Raw genomic sequence first — 13,044 nt, forward strand, 5'->3', positions numbered from 1 at the left:
ACGAGTCGAAGTACTGCCACTCCTTGCGCCCATTGCTGCTCCTCCTGTTGTGGTCCAGGACTGCATGGAACTTCTTCCTCAGGCTCTTCAGTTTTGTAACCACCTGGTTTTTACTGCGGCTGTGCCCAAGTGCTGAGAGTACTCCTGACAAGCGTTCAAATGTGGGACCATCCCTCTCTGTCCCAGTGAGCTCCCTTTCCTGGGATTCCTGAGACAGATGGTCTAGAAACAGTCTTACGTCTGTTTCACACCAGTTTGAAGCCTTTTTTGGAGCCACAATTCGATTATAACGTTATCCTGTAAGGCTGAAAAATGCGACTGTACCTGCACACTGTTTCAAAGTTTGCGCCAAGCGTCTCGGGCTGACGACATCACTACCCGCCCCTTTACCAGCCGCTTTCAGGCAACTGCATTCAGGTGCTTGGGGAGACCACTGTGCTCCGGCGATTATCCCTCCCGGAGGAGGGTTACAGAGTGTGCCTCCTGCATGTTCAGGTTGCCTCCCGACAGCCACACATGGGTAAAATAGACGGCTTTACATCGGGGTATTTTCGCCACCTGAAAATAGTCAGGATAATGTGAACTATTTTGTAACCACGTAAGAATACATCCTCCTCACTGTAGTAACTGTGGTGCACCACTGTGGGGCAAATATCTAAATGTATAAGAGTGTGTGAACAGCATCCTATGATGGTGGAAGACATCAGTAAGTAAAATCTCTTCTGTTATTTGAATCTTAAGTAACATCAGCGACATAACAAAGTCTCAAGAGTGTGAACACAGGCACTAACCAGCTTAAAGACAGTTTCTCCCCATGCAGCCATCAGGCTCCTGAATGAACCCCACATGTTTGACCTTCAATCTTTCTTTTCACTCCAGTCCCATAACTATTTTAAATTGTCCGGCTGGGTGAACGTTAAAGATAACCTGTATTTTGTGCCAAACAAACTTAAATTTAAAAATTTCTTTTTTGGTGGTGGTGGGGATGCATCTGCAGTGTTAACTCCTCCCCGCAGCGACTTCCCCAGACCCTTCGGCGTTTCTTTCTGAAGGTCTTGACATTTTTAGCCATATGCATGGACTTTTTAAAAAAAAATCACGATGTGAACACCCAATCGAAGCTTGAGTGGCGAATGGGACGGCGCCTCCGCTCTCGCAACCCTGCCCCTGGCTTGGGCTCCTCCCCGGGAACCAGAGACCCGCCTCGCAGCGACTGGTCGCCGGCGGCGAAAGCTGCATCGACTTGGCGAGAGCGAGGGAGGGAGGGAGACGCGCATGCATCGTTCCGCAGCCCATACGGGGGGCGGGGTGGGGGGGGAGAAGGTCCCACGCCAGGTCCGGGAGAAGGTCCCACGCCAGGTCCGGGAGAAGGTCCCACGCCAGGTCCGGGAGAAGGTCCCACGCCAGGTCCGGGAGAAGGTCCCACGCCAGGTCCGGGAGCTGCAGCGGGACTGTGCGAAAGGTATGGCGATTCCTTTGTAACTTTGTCCAGTGGGTTCAGACCAGGGTGCGAGGCGGAGGCAAGACGTGCCCAGTCAGTTCGGTTCACTGGGAAGACGACTTGTATCTGAACATGATCTGACTGCAGCTTGGGTTTCTGATAACACTGTGCCATTGAGAACGCTCCACTCTGTCCCAGCTGCGGGCAAGTTGGGCTGGCTTCAATCCCATTCAGGGTCCACTGCGGGGGTCTGCCCTTGGGTGGTTCACCATCTTCGCGTTGAGGAACGCGATTCAGCCTGTGCATGGGTGGGTGGGGGGGGGGATTTCTCATGCTGCTGCTGGTTGGGGTATCTGGGACTTTGTAAGGGCCCCATTGAAGGGATGAGGGTTCTGTTGGTGAAACCAGGGCTCTGTGGCAACACTGAAAGCTTGTGTGTGTATTGTTCATTGCTTGGGAGTTTCGAGCAGTAAACTCTGCAGTTGTGCAAAAGTGGAGGTGACATGTTTCGAGATCTATCCTAACCCTGTCTTGCAATTGGTGGTAATTAGTTCAGAAAGGGATGTTTAAAGGGAACCGGGGGCGGGACACGACACTTCACGCAGAGATTGGTGAGAGTGTGCATTGAACTATCATGTGAAGGTGTGAATGTGGGCTGGGTTTGGATATTTAAGAATTTTTTTTTAATGGGTACATGAATGGGAGAGGAATGACCTGGGTGCAGGCTAATGGAACTAAGCAGAATAGTTTGGCATGGACTAGATGGGCTGAAGGGCCTGTTTTCTGTGCTGTAGTGTTTGGTGGTTCAACAGTTTTAAAATGCAGAAATGGTTTGGTGTCGACTGTTCTTTTCGCCTCCATTTCCCTTCCATGCTCTTTGTTCAGCATCTTGGCTTGCGATTAGCCAGGATCTGGAAATCTGCAAAGATCAAGAAAAATGTTTCAGGTTTGAGCCCTTCATCATGAGCAAAATGTATCTTTTTGTTTACTATATAAAGTCCACTGTTTGATCTGCTGAGTTTCCCCCGCTTTCTGTTTTTATTTCAATCATGGTGTCTGCAGACGCTTGTGTCTTTACTCTGGAAATCACCACCCGACTTGGCTCCCAGCATCACTGTAGGATTTTACTGGATTGTGTCACCAGATCACAAAAATGGTTACAGCATGAAATAAGGTCAAAAGGTCCATCAACTCAATTCTGGCACGACGTAAGTACATTTCTAGCATCCCATTCTCCACCCTGTCCCTGTAACCCTGCCAGTTCTTGGCTTTTTGATATTTATCCACCTCCCTTCTGAATGTGACAATTGCATCTCCCCTCCCCCCACTCTGTTGTTTGGCTGATTGTCTTTATTCATTGTCCTTTTGTTTGGATCCTTCTGCCAATGAGAATAATTTCACATCCATCTTGATTTTGAATATCCCTGTCCACCCCCTTGCAAAGAGTCCAGCCTCTCCAGTTTTTTTACATACATTAACTGACGTTCTCCACCTCTGGAATTATATTGGTATATCCCTTTTCCATTCTCTTCCAAGCTTTCGTACTTTTGCTAAAGTAAAACATCCAGACCACGACACTGGTTGATTTACAAAGATTCATGGTGACGTTCTCGCTCTTCTGTTTTGCTCACAGATTTGGAAAGCCCAAGGTCTTGTAAGCTTTCAACTATTTTCACTGCCTTCCCTGACTCCTCGTGCGCCTACACTCTATTTTTATCAACTTTTTATTCTTCTTACTAAAATGCAGCACTTCACATTTTTTCAGCATGAAATTTCATCTGTCATAGATGGATCTGCTTCTACTTGTTGCCTATTTGCAATTCACTGCAATTATGCTGCTTGCAACCAAGTCAACATAATTAATATATTAAAATGGTCTGTGGCTTTGAGTCAGCTTTTAAGGAATTCTGCCTCTTCTTTACATTTGTTGTGGGGGGTGGGGGGGGAGACAATTCTTCCTTATTGCTTGGTTTCCTGTTTAACCAATTTTCTATCAAAGCTTCTCCTCACCTTTGATTCCATCACCTTCAATCTTGCCTCACATAAATCAATTTCCCTGCATGAAAGTAGCTGGCTCTATAGCCGCTTTCAGGTGGCCAGAATACCCGACTGTAAAGCCACCTATTCTACCCCAATGCGGCTGTCGGGTGGCCACCTGAAAGTGGAGAACCCGACTAGGAGGAGCACTTACCTAACCCTCCTCTTGTAGGTATATTCTCCGGCTCGGAGAATCCCCCTTTGCACCCGAAAGCAGCAGTGGGACTACGGCCACAGTCCACAGTAGCCGGTGTTCGCTCAGACGTGGCTCTCCTTCAGCCAGCACGTTCAGGGACAGAAAGGCGTCTTCTCCATGGCCACCTGAACGCCCCAGCTGCACTCCGGCAGCATTATCTGCATCCGAGCACCTGAAAGCAGCTTATGATGCAGTGTGTAAAGGCTCTGTGATTCAATACAAGGGCGAATAATGTGGTGCTCTATTAAATGGGTTGAGCCAGCCTGGGTATACTGCATCTTTGTACAATGGTTTAAGGGCAGAGGATGGAGGAATAAGCCTGGATCCCTGCAATTTAACCTTTGCTACAACCTGCATCGTGATGGTGAAAATATATTTAAAAAAAAGCTACAGTTGCTGGAAATTTAAAATGGAAAAAAACTGGAAAAACTCAGCAGAATATTCCAGTCAGCCAGACTGCATTAGATTCAGATTCCAGTTTCAGATTTATTCTTGGAATACATACATGTCATCACATACAACCCTGAGATTCTTTATCCTGCAGGCAAGCAGAATTATCACTTATTGGTAGTGCAACAAAAAACTGCACAACGTACACATGTAAACAAATAAAGAACTGTGGAGAGATTTTTATAAAATTAATGAAGCGCAAAAATAAGAATCCTTAAATGAGTCCCTGATTGAGGTTGCTGTTGAGGGGTCACAGGTGTTCCTGAACCTGGTGGTGTGAGTATTGTGGCACCGATGCCTCTTTCCTGATGGCAGCAGTGAGAACAGAGCGTGTGCTGAGTGATGTGGATCCTTGATGATGGCTACTGCTCTCTAACGGCAGTGTCCCCTGTGGATATTCTCGATAGTGGGGAGGGTTTTGCCTGTGATGTCCTAGGCTGTGTCCACTACCTTTTGGAGGACTTTATGCTCATTGATATTGGTATCCCCCACACCAGACAGTGATACATTGCACAATCAAAGGAGCTTAACTGCATCAAGGCCACATGATTTCATATTTTCATGGAAATGTCCTTCCACCCATTATCCTCCCACACTTCTGTTACTTGTTTCCTCAGTTCTGATGAAGACTCCTCAACCAGAAACATCTTCCCATAGATGCTGCCTGGCTTGCAGAGTTTTTCTTGTGCTTTCTGTTTTTTGTGACTGTGATGTTGAATAAGAATTGGACTCTACTGTAATATCCTTCAAATTAAATAGCTGCTCAGCTTTTGCCTAAATATCACCTGGGTGTAATGTGCTTTAGATCCTTCTGTGTTCAACAGTTTAAATTTAGAAATTCTTCACCCCTCTACCCTAAGATCTTCCCTTGTACTTGCCTCTAAGTTTTTGATCATCTGCAATAATTTAAAGCTGGGTGTCAGGTCTCATTTGATTGAGCACCATGGTATACTTTACCCTATTAAGGTGTTATGAACTCGTTGATGGTTTTGACTCCAAACATTATCAATTAATTTCTCCTCCATTGTTGTTGCTTGACCTGTTGAGTTCCTCCATCAAGCTGTTTATTGCTACATATTCCAGCATTGCATGGTTCTTGAGGCACAAAGTAAATCGTTGCTGTCCAACCTGAACCATTCCTTTTACTTTCTGAAGTTTTTAACGTGCAAATTTTGGCAACACCCCATAGCCTATTGGGCTCATTTGGCTTGTGAAACACCCACAAGCCTATGGTGAGACTTGCCTTCCTCTTGTTCTAGGAGTCATTTTTTAAAACAAAATGCAGCACATGAAACTGGGAATAGTATTGGAATGGAGAGGGAACTAACTCGACATCAAGCCCAAGACTGGAATGTGACTCAACAACAAACAGCAAAACAAAGAGAGAGAAACTTCAATAACCTACAAATTGTTGTGGACTATTACCCTGCAATTCAAACTTTGCTTGAAAATAAAACAGGAACAATCTACCACTGGCACTTGTGGGAAAGAAGAACTATATGGACTTCACAAAAATTGAACTGGAGAGACAACATCATTGTCTAGCTTCTGTAATTAATGCAGCTTTTAAAAAAAAAGGTTCAGTGTGGCAAACCTTGAAGAACAATCGTGTTCGAATCCAGAGGTGGGAGTTATTAGTAACTGATTCTGATTGGCGACAATTGAAGTTGGTTTAACTAATCAAGGCCAATATTACCAGTTAACTGCATGTAGTTTAAAGCCTGTGGTTGGGAATATAAATGTAAAACCTGCATTAATATAACACATTTCAGGCTCCAGCATATCCTGAAGTATGTATGTACTTTTCAGAACCAATCAGTGCCAGGCACAATTCCAATGCTATCTACAAATTTGTCGATGGCACAACAGTTGCCGGCAGAATCATAAACGGCGAAGAGGAAGTGTGCAGGAGCGAGATAGATCAGCTCGTTGAGTGGTGTCGCACTAACAATTTTGCACTCAACATTAGCAAAATCAAGAAGATGATTGTGGACTTCAGGAGGAAGTCAAGAGAACACGAACCAGTCCTTATCAAGGGCTTAGTTGTGGAGGGGGTCAAGAACTTCAAATTCCTGGGTGTCAACATCTCCTGGATGCCCCTATATCAATGAAATCACAAAGAAGCCTCGCCAGCGACTATACTTTGTGAAGTGTTTGAGGAGATTCAGTTTGTCACTGAAGATTCTTGCAAACTTTTACAGGTGTTTTGTTTTGAGGAGAGTATTCCGGCTGGCATTGTCAGGCATGGTGGTGCCAACACTCAGGACAAGAAAAATCTCCAGAGGGTTGTAAACTTGGCCTGTGACATCATGGACACCAGACTTCACTCCATCGAGGGTATCTACAAGAGGCAGTGTCTTAACAAAGCAGTCTCCATCCTCAAGGGCCCCCACCACCCTGTCCATGTCCTCTTCACTCTGCTACCATCAGGAAAAAGGTACAGGAGCCTGAGGACGAGCACCCAGTGCTTCTTCCCCACCGCCATCAGATTCCTGAATGATCAATGAACCAAAGACACGGCCTTGCATTGACTATTTATATTTTATTTATTTTTGTGAGGTGGTTTATATGAATGTTTACACTATGACGCTGCCACAAAGCAATGGATTTCATGACTTGTTCATGATGAAAAATGTTGATTCTGTCTTATTAGAACATGGTAGCTAATATGTAACGATCCAAAAATCTTCAGTTAGGTAAGCTCCAGATAATACTGGTAGGAGTGTGGAAGAGGTGATATGAGAGGGAAGGGAAGGTGGGAGAGCTTGAGCAAAGGCGATGGATAGATAGGGAAACAATTAAAGTTATTTAATTGCACTCAGGAGCAAAAATATTAAAAGGAGTTTTGATACAAGGCCGTGATCAGGAATTGAGAAAAGGGGTTTGCCTTTAGCAGACACAGGGAACAGAGCTAAAGATAGAGGGAGGATTTGTAGAAAAGCATTTTATGCCTGAACATTGATCTGGAACTCAATGGATGCAGTCGGTCAGAGGTTTTGAATAGAAATTGGAGAGGCAAAAAGAAGGAAATTAAATGGAGGAACTGGTGTAGACAATTCTCTCCAGATTCCATGCATACTCGTGACCGTCACTTTTCCAGCATTTCTCTCAAAGCTCATTACTCACTTTGCTAATGAGGAATGAACTTGGAGTTTAGGTCAATGCTCTTGCGGATCTTGAAACTGTATATTGGATAGACAGCTCGGATCCATTGAAATAATGTGTAGCCAAGTGTGTGAAGTAGTCTTGTTAAGGCACTGTAATTTAAAACGCACACTTATAAACCCATGTTAAAACCTGAAGTAATTATCTTTGCTCTCTATGTTCTGTTTTTGAATATTCTGTCAGCCGTAACAGGATGAAGTCAAGTTTGTATTCACAACTAGGAGCTGAATGTGGCAGTTTTCCACCAATGTTAGTCTGAATGGGGTGAATTCAAACTGGCCCATTACCTGCAACTGAGTTGTAAAATGATCATTCCACCTTTATCCCCCACACAAGGTGCAGAGTAGCAAAACTTGTCGGGCTTTTTTTTGGTCAATGATACTTCACTATTCTGCAAAATCTTTAACAATGAAAGAATAATAAAAAAATGGATTTTATTGTTCTATATTTGGATTGCATAGACAAATCATACATTTGGATAAACTACTGGTGGGAGATGGTACATTTTAAGCAATAGGGCTTAACTATGAATATTAATGCAAAGTCTGCAAGGATATCAGAATCAGGATGTATTGTCCTGATATTCAGTATTTTGTGGCAGCAATCACAGTGCAAACATTCACATTCTAACCATATTACAACACTAGATATAAATAAAATACTAGTGCATGAAAAGTAAGGCAGTGTCTTTGGTTCATTGATTATACAGGAATCTGATGGCAGTGGGGAAGATGACCTTGTGCCGCTGAATGCTCGTCTTTAGGCTCCTGTACCTTTTCCCCCCTGATGATAACAGAGTGAAGAGGGCATGGCCTTTGAGGATAGAGACTTTTTTTTAAGACCGCCTCCTGTAGATGTCCTTGATGGGAGTAGAGTCTGGTGCCTGTTATGTCACAGACCGAGTTAACAACCCTCTGGAGTTTATTCTTGTCCTGGCCGTTGGTGCCTCCATACCAGGCAGTGATGCAACCTGCCGGAATGCTCTCCACAGTACACTTGTAGAAGTTTACAGGAGTCTTTGGTGATGTACTTAATCTCCTCAGACACCTCACCATGTATAGCTGTTGGTGAGCCTTCTTTGTGAGGGCATCAATGTGGAGGCTCTAGGACAGATCCTCGGAGATGTTGACACCGAGGAATTGGAAGTTCTTGACCATCTCCATTACTGAGCCCTCGATGAGGACTGGGTCATGATCCCCTGACTTCCTGCTGAAGTCCACAATCATCTCCATGGTTTTGCTGACGTGGAGCGCAAGGCTGTTGTCGCTACACCATTCAACGAGCTCGTCTATATCCCTCTGAACACCTCTTCATTGTTGTTTGTGATTCTGCCGGCCACTGTGGGGTCGTCGGCAAACTTGTAGATGGCATCGGGAATTGTACCTGGTCATATGGCCAGGGGTGTACAATGAGTAGAACAGTGGGCTAAACACGGATATGCAAGATGCATTGTCAAAGGTCTCAGGCTTGAAACCTTGGTTATGTATTTTTTCTCCTCATCTGGAACTGCAGGACCTGCTGAATTTTTCCAGATTTTTGTGTATTTAATATTAATGAAAATACTATTTTTAATATGAAGTTGATACATTTAATTGATACAAATATAACTTTTCTTTCTAATTTGATATCTTGTAATCCATCACTTGTCATGTTGAGTTATTTTAAGGCTCCAAAGTTAAACTGAGGTAAGCATCAAAAAGATGACTAATAGTTAACACTTTTAATGCCCGTATAAATTGCAATGACTGTGATCAAAGGTAATGTGGAGTTGCAGTGTTGGATCATAGCAGAGATGGCCTGGACTGTGACTTCTAAGGTCATCCTTTGCATGGTTGCAGAGTGATGTTGTGCAGTCATGGAGATTATAACTCCAAAGGCAATTCGGGTCCAGTATGTGGGCAGTGCTCATTCAAATGGACTACTTTGTTAATGGTTCCTATTGTTGATTGTTAGATGAATTGCATGTTGTAAATTGTCCCTACTGTTGATGAGTGGGGATGTGTGTTTTTAAAAAGTATGGGTGAGAGAGTAAGTTGCAATGAGTTAATAGAATTATTCCAGTTAAAACTCAATGCTGGAGAAACTCAGCATGTCACACAGCATACTTTATATTTTAAATGTTAATTTAGACATTCAGCATGGTTACAGGCCCTGCCGGCCCTCAAGTCCTTGCAATATCCCAATTTACTTATGACCCTGGTATGTTTTGGAGGGTGGAAGGAAACGATAGCACCTGAAGGAAACCCACTCAGACACGGAGAGAACATGCAAACTCCTTACAGATAGTGTTGGATTCAAACCTGGGTTTCCGGCACTGTAATATAGCGTTGTACTAACTGTTATGTTAGCCGTGCCAGCCATATAGTAAAGAAATATGACTGATGTTTTGGGCCTGAGGCCTTCATCAAGGTATGATCAGTACAATTTTTTTTGCACTCTCTATAAATGGTAATTCTGCCTCCTCCTCAGAGAAAGATCCTTGGGGTGTGATGTCGTGTATGTGCACTCAAAATAAATCTGAAATCAATATGAAGGCTGGCATATGAATAAAATGGTGGGGGAGGAGCGGGGGTGGGGTGGGTGGAAGCGTAGGTTCACAGTCATGAGGTCATAGGTGGATATGGGAGGGAGGGCACAAGAGAGAGGGTGGTGTTGGGGTTGGGGGAAGAAGGAAGAGGGGAGCTGGGAAGTCAGAAGGGGGTGGGGGGAGGTTGATGGCTGGGGAGACCAGAGTGTAGAGATGGCAGATAACGGGGTAGTGGGGGGGGAGAGAGAGAGGAGAAAGGCAGAGGAGATGAGAGGAGGGGAGATGGATGATGAGAGAGTCCAAGAGCTGGGGAGGTTGGGAAGAAAGGGGGGGCTCAAAGCAGTAGATGGAGTGGGGGGGGGTGTGAGGGTCTAGGGATGGGCAAGGAGTGATGGTAGGGTTATTGTTCCAGTTCCTACACCATCTCAACAAGTTGTCAGCCTCCTATTATGTAATGAAATATTGTAGGATTGATTTTGATCATTTAATGCAAAGAACAATATTGTTTTTAAAGGAGTATAAAGAAAATGTTCCATTTATCAGGAATGCAACGAGGAAAAAGCTGAGTTTTCAGAGGACGAAGAAGATTTGGGCAAGTTGTTTTCCTTTGTGAATGGTGCAATAATAGAGTTAAAAGTTGGACACAAGAGGCAGGATGGGGTGTTCACTATGCAAGAGAAACGTGGCTTTTTTAATGGTTTTTTTCCCCTATTTTTGAAAACTTTTTGTCAGCTTTAAGGCATTGAAAGTACATTGGGAAATCTGGAAGTGTCTCAAAGTGTGCAAAAGATTAACACTACTGGATTTTTAAAAAATATGATCATGTGTCTCGAGGTTCTAGCTCGACAGTGAGACACACACGACAAGGAGTGCAGTTGACACCGATCCAATGAACTGGTGCTCTCTTTTATATAGTCAGGCAGACCCTGGCTGCCACGTAACCCATGTCCCTTCAGGCTCTGATTGGTGTCCGTATGACCCACCGTCGGCGAATGGCTGCATCGGCCTGTTTTGCTGCATCATCGTTGATGGGTGTGGTTTGTGTCACCCTGGGCGCCGATTGGCCCTTTTGTGATCTGGCAATCGGCTGCTGAAAAGCGGGCTCTGCCAGCCAATGGGAACAGGCCGCTGACACCTTGTGCAGCCCGCTCGATTGCCGTGTTTGAACGGCGTCTTCTGTGTCGGCCAACGGCTGCAGGCCACTACAATCGTTTGATTTGTGAATCCAAAGACCACAAAGATTGGATCCAAATAGAGGGTGGCAGAGTGTAACAACATTTGGGATGAGTATCATTCGGGGGGTGGAGAAAAGCCTCCATCGATCGTTGAGTGGCTATTTAAGCAAAACAGAATACTTGGAAATATCAGGTTTTGGAAGACATTGTGCTGGTGTTTGATCAAAGTCTGGTGCTCAGGGCATGCAATGGATTGAAGTTGTTGGTGATGTGCCCAGTTCTGACTTGCAGTTGGATATGGCAATTGAATGGATGTAAAGAGGCGCATTGAAATCTCTGCAAATTTTCTTTTTTAAAGAAACATTCTCATGCGATAAGTCACTGGAGAAAATGATTAATAAACTCCTTTCAGAATGCATGTGGAGCAGTTGTCAATTAACAACAGTCTCCTTGTGTACTGTTGCTCAAGGCTAAAACATAAATGGGGTCATGTTGAGGCCAGAGCTATTGATAACGAAGCAGTCAGCATGAAGCAGTCCTATATGTCTGGGGTGAGGTGGTCCTGAAGAAGCAATGCACTGAATTGTGAAGGCATATTAAATATCATATGATTGGGAAAGGTAAAAGAACTCTATTATTTGAAATCATAAGGATATTAACCAAACAAATTCATTCCAATATATTTTCATATCTTGATTGTTTAGAATTACATCATTTTTGGGAATCTGTGGTAAAAATGTCAATGACATTCAAAATGAAGCTTGTTGCAGTTTTAGTAGGTGTTTCGGTGGGCTGAATGGTCATTAACAGCTTGTATGCTGGCTTGCTGCAATGCTTGTAGTTTCAGGAAACTACATCGGGAAGATGCACAAAGTTTGTGGAAATTAGAGCCTCATAAATGAGAAGCAATGAGTACAAAAGCCGGGAGGGAATATTGAATCTTTCAAATGCTGGTTGGATTATTTGTGTCCTGTTCTAGCTACCACACATCAGGAAGGATGTGAAGGCTGGAGTGAAGGTACAGGAGAGATCCGCTAGAATGATTCCAGGGATGAGGGATTTTGGGAATAAAGTGAGGCTGGAGGACCTCATCTGAATTAATTACTGTGATGTGTACAAGGTGGGGGGGGGGGGGGGGGGTAAAGCAAGGCTAGAGAAACTCAGCAGGTCAAACAGTGTACTTGATATAGCAAAAGATAAAGATTCATTGACCATCGAAGACTGCAGCACAGTACAGGCCCTTCAGCCCTTGATGTTGTGCCAACTCTCAAATTCCTTTTGTAAAAAAAAGCATCCATGTTCCTGTCTAAGATTCTCTTAAAATGCCCCTAATCTTTCAGCCTTGGCAAGGCACTCCAGCCACCCAGAACTCTGTGTGTATAGATTAAAAAAAAACCCAGACAAATAAATAAATAGACAGAGCGCTGTAAAAGCCACATTACCAACATTTCGGGCTTGAGTCCTTCCTTCATCAAGGTGTGAACAAAATGTGGGCAGGCGCCTGAACCAAAGAAACATTTGGGTTGTATATTTTTATCCTTGCTATATAAAGTATACTGATTGACGTGCTGAATTTCTCCAGGATTGTTTTTTTTCTACAAATCCACATATCCATGAGTACATGGAGTGCGGAGGGAAAAAAAAACAAAAATGTAGTGCATAACATTACAGAGGAAAGGCAGCGAAATGGGATAATTCTCCTTGAAGAATCTGTGATGTACAGGATCATAACTTAGATTGGATGAACAGATGAAAAAATGTCCCTGCTAACAGCGGTTCCTGGACAGGGGACAATGATTTTAAGTGAACAGCAAAGGGCACGGAAATATGACAAAATTACCTTTTACGGTGAAGTTCTGATCCAGAATTTCCTTCCTGCAAGGGGGAAGAAGCAGTTGCTCATGGTTTACAAAAGGGAAAATAATCCAACAGGCTCCAGAAAAAGAATGGGAGAATGGAAATGAATAGGCTGGCCCTGCAACATCTAGTTTGCAGAAAAGGACAACCTCCAAAGTTGTAATTCTACAATAGAAGTCCTAAAATGGAGACTGCT

At 43.9% G+C, this 13,044-nt stretch overlaps 1 protein-coding gene across 7 annotated transcripts in view; it reads left to right on the plus strand.

The window, feature by feature from the left end:
* The first annotated feature begins 1,302 nt into the window (after positions 1-1,302).
* arap3 (ArfGAP with RhoGAP domain, ankyrin repeat and PH domain 3) overlaps positions 1,303-13,044 on the plus strand; it is a 175,967-nt gene continuing 164,225 nt past the window's right edge. For 4 of the 7 annotated variants that reach the window (XM_069898079.1, XM_069898084.1, XM_069898086.1 and 1 more), the window contains exons 1-2: positions 1,303-1,462; positions 2,504-2,649. The gene's annotated coding sequence lies outside the window, so the exon portion shown is untranslated. Of the gene's footprint in view, positions 1,463-2,246; positions 2,388-2,503; positions 2,650-13,044 lie in introns of those variants that run through there. The other 3 variants (XM_069898082.1, XM_069898083.1, XM_069898081.1) reach the window with 2 other exon arrangements.

This window comes from Narcine bancroftii, chromosome 9, assembly GCF_036971445.1.
Source record: "Narcine bancroftii isolate sNarBan1 chromosome 9, sNarBan1.hap1, whole genome shotgun sequence".
In the NCBI taxonomy this organism is placed as follows: domain Eukaryota; kingdom Metazoa; phylum Chordata; class Chondrichthyes; order Torpediniformes; family Narcinidae; genus Narcine; species Narcine bancroftii.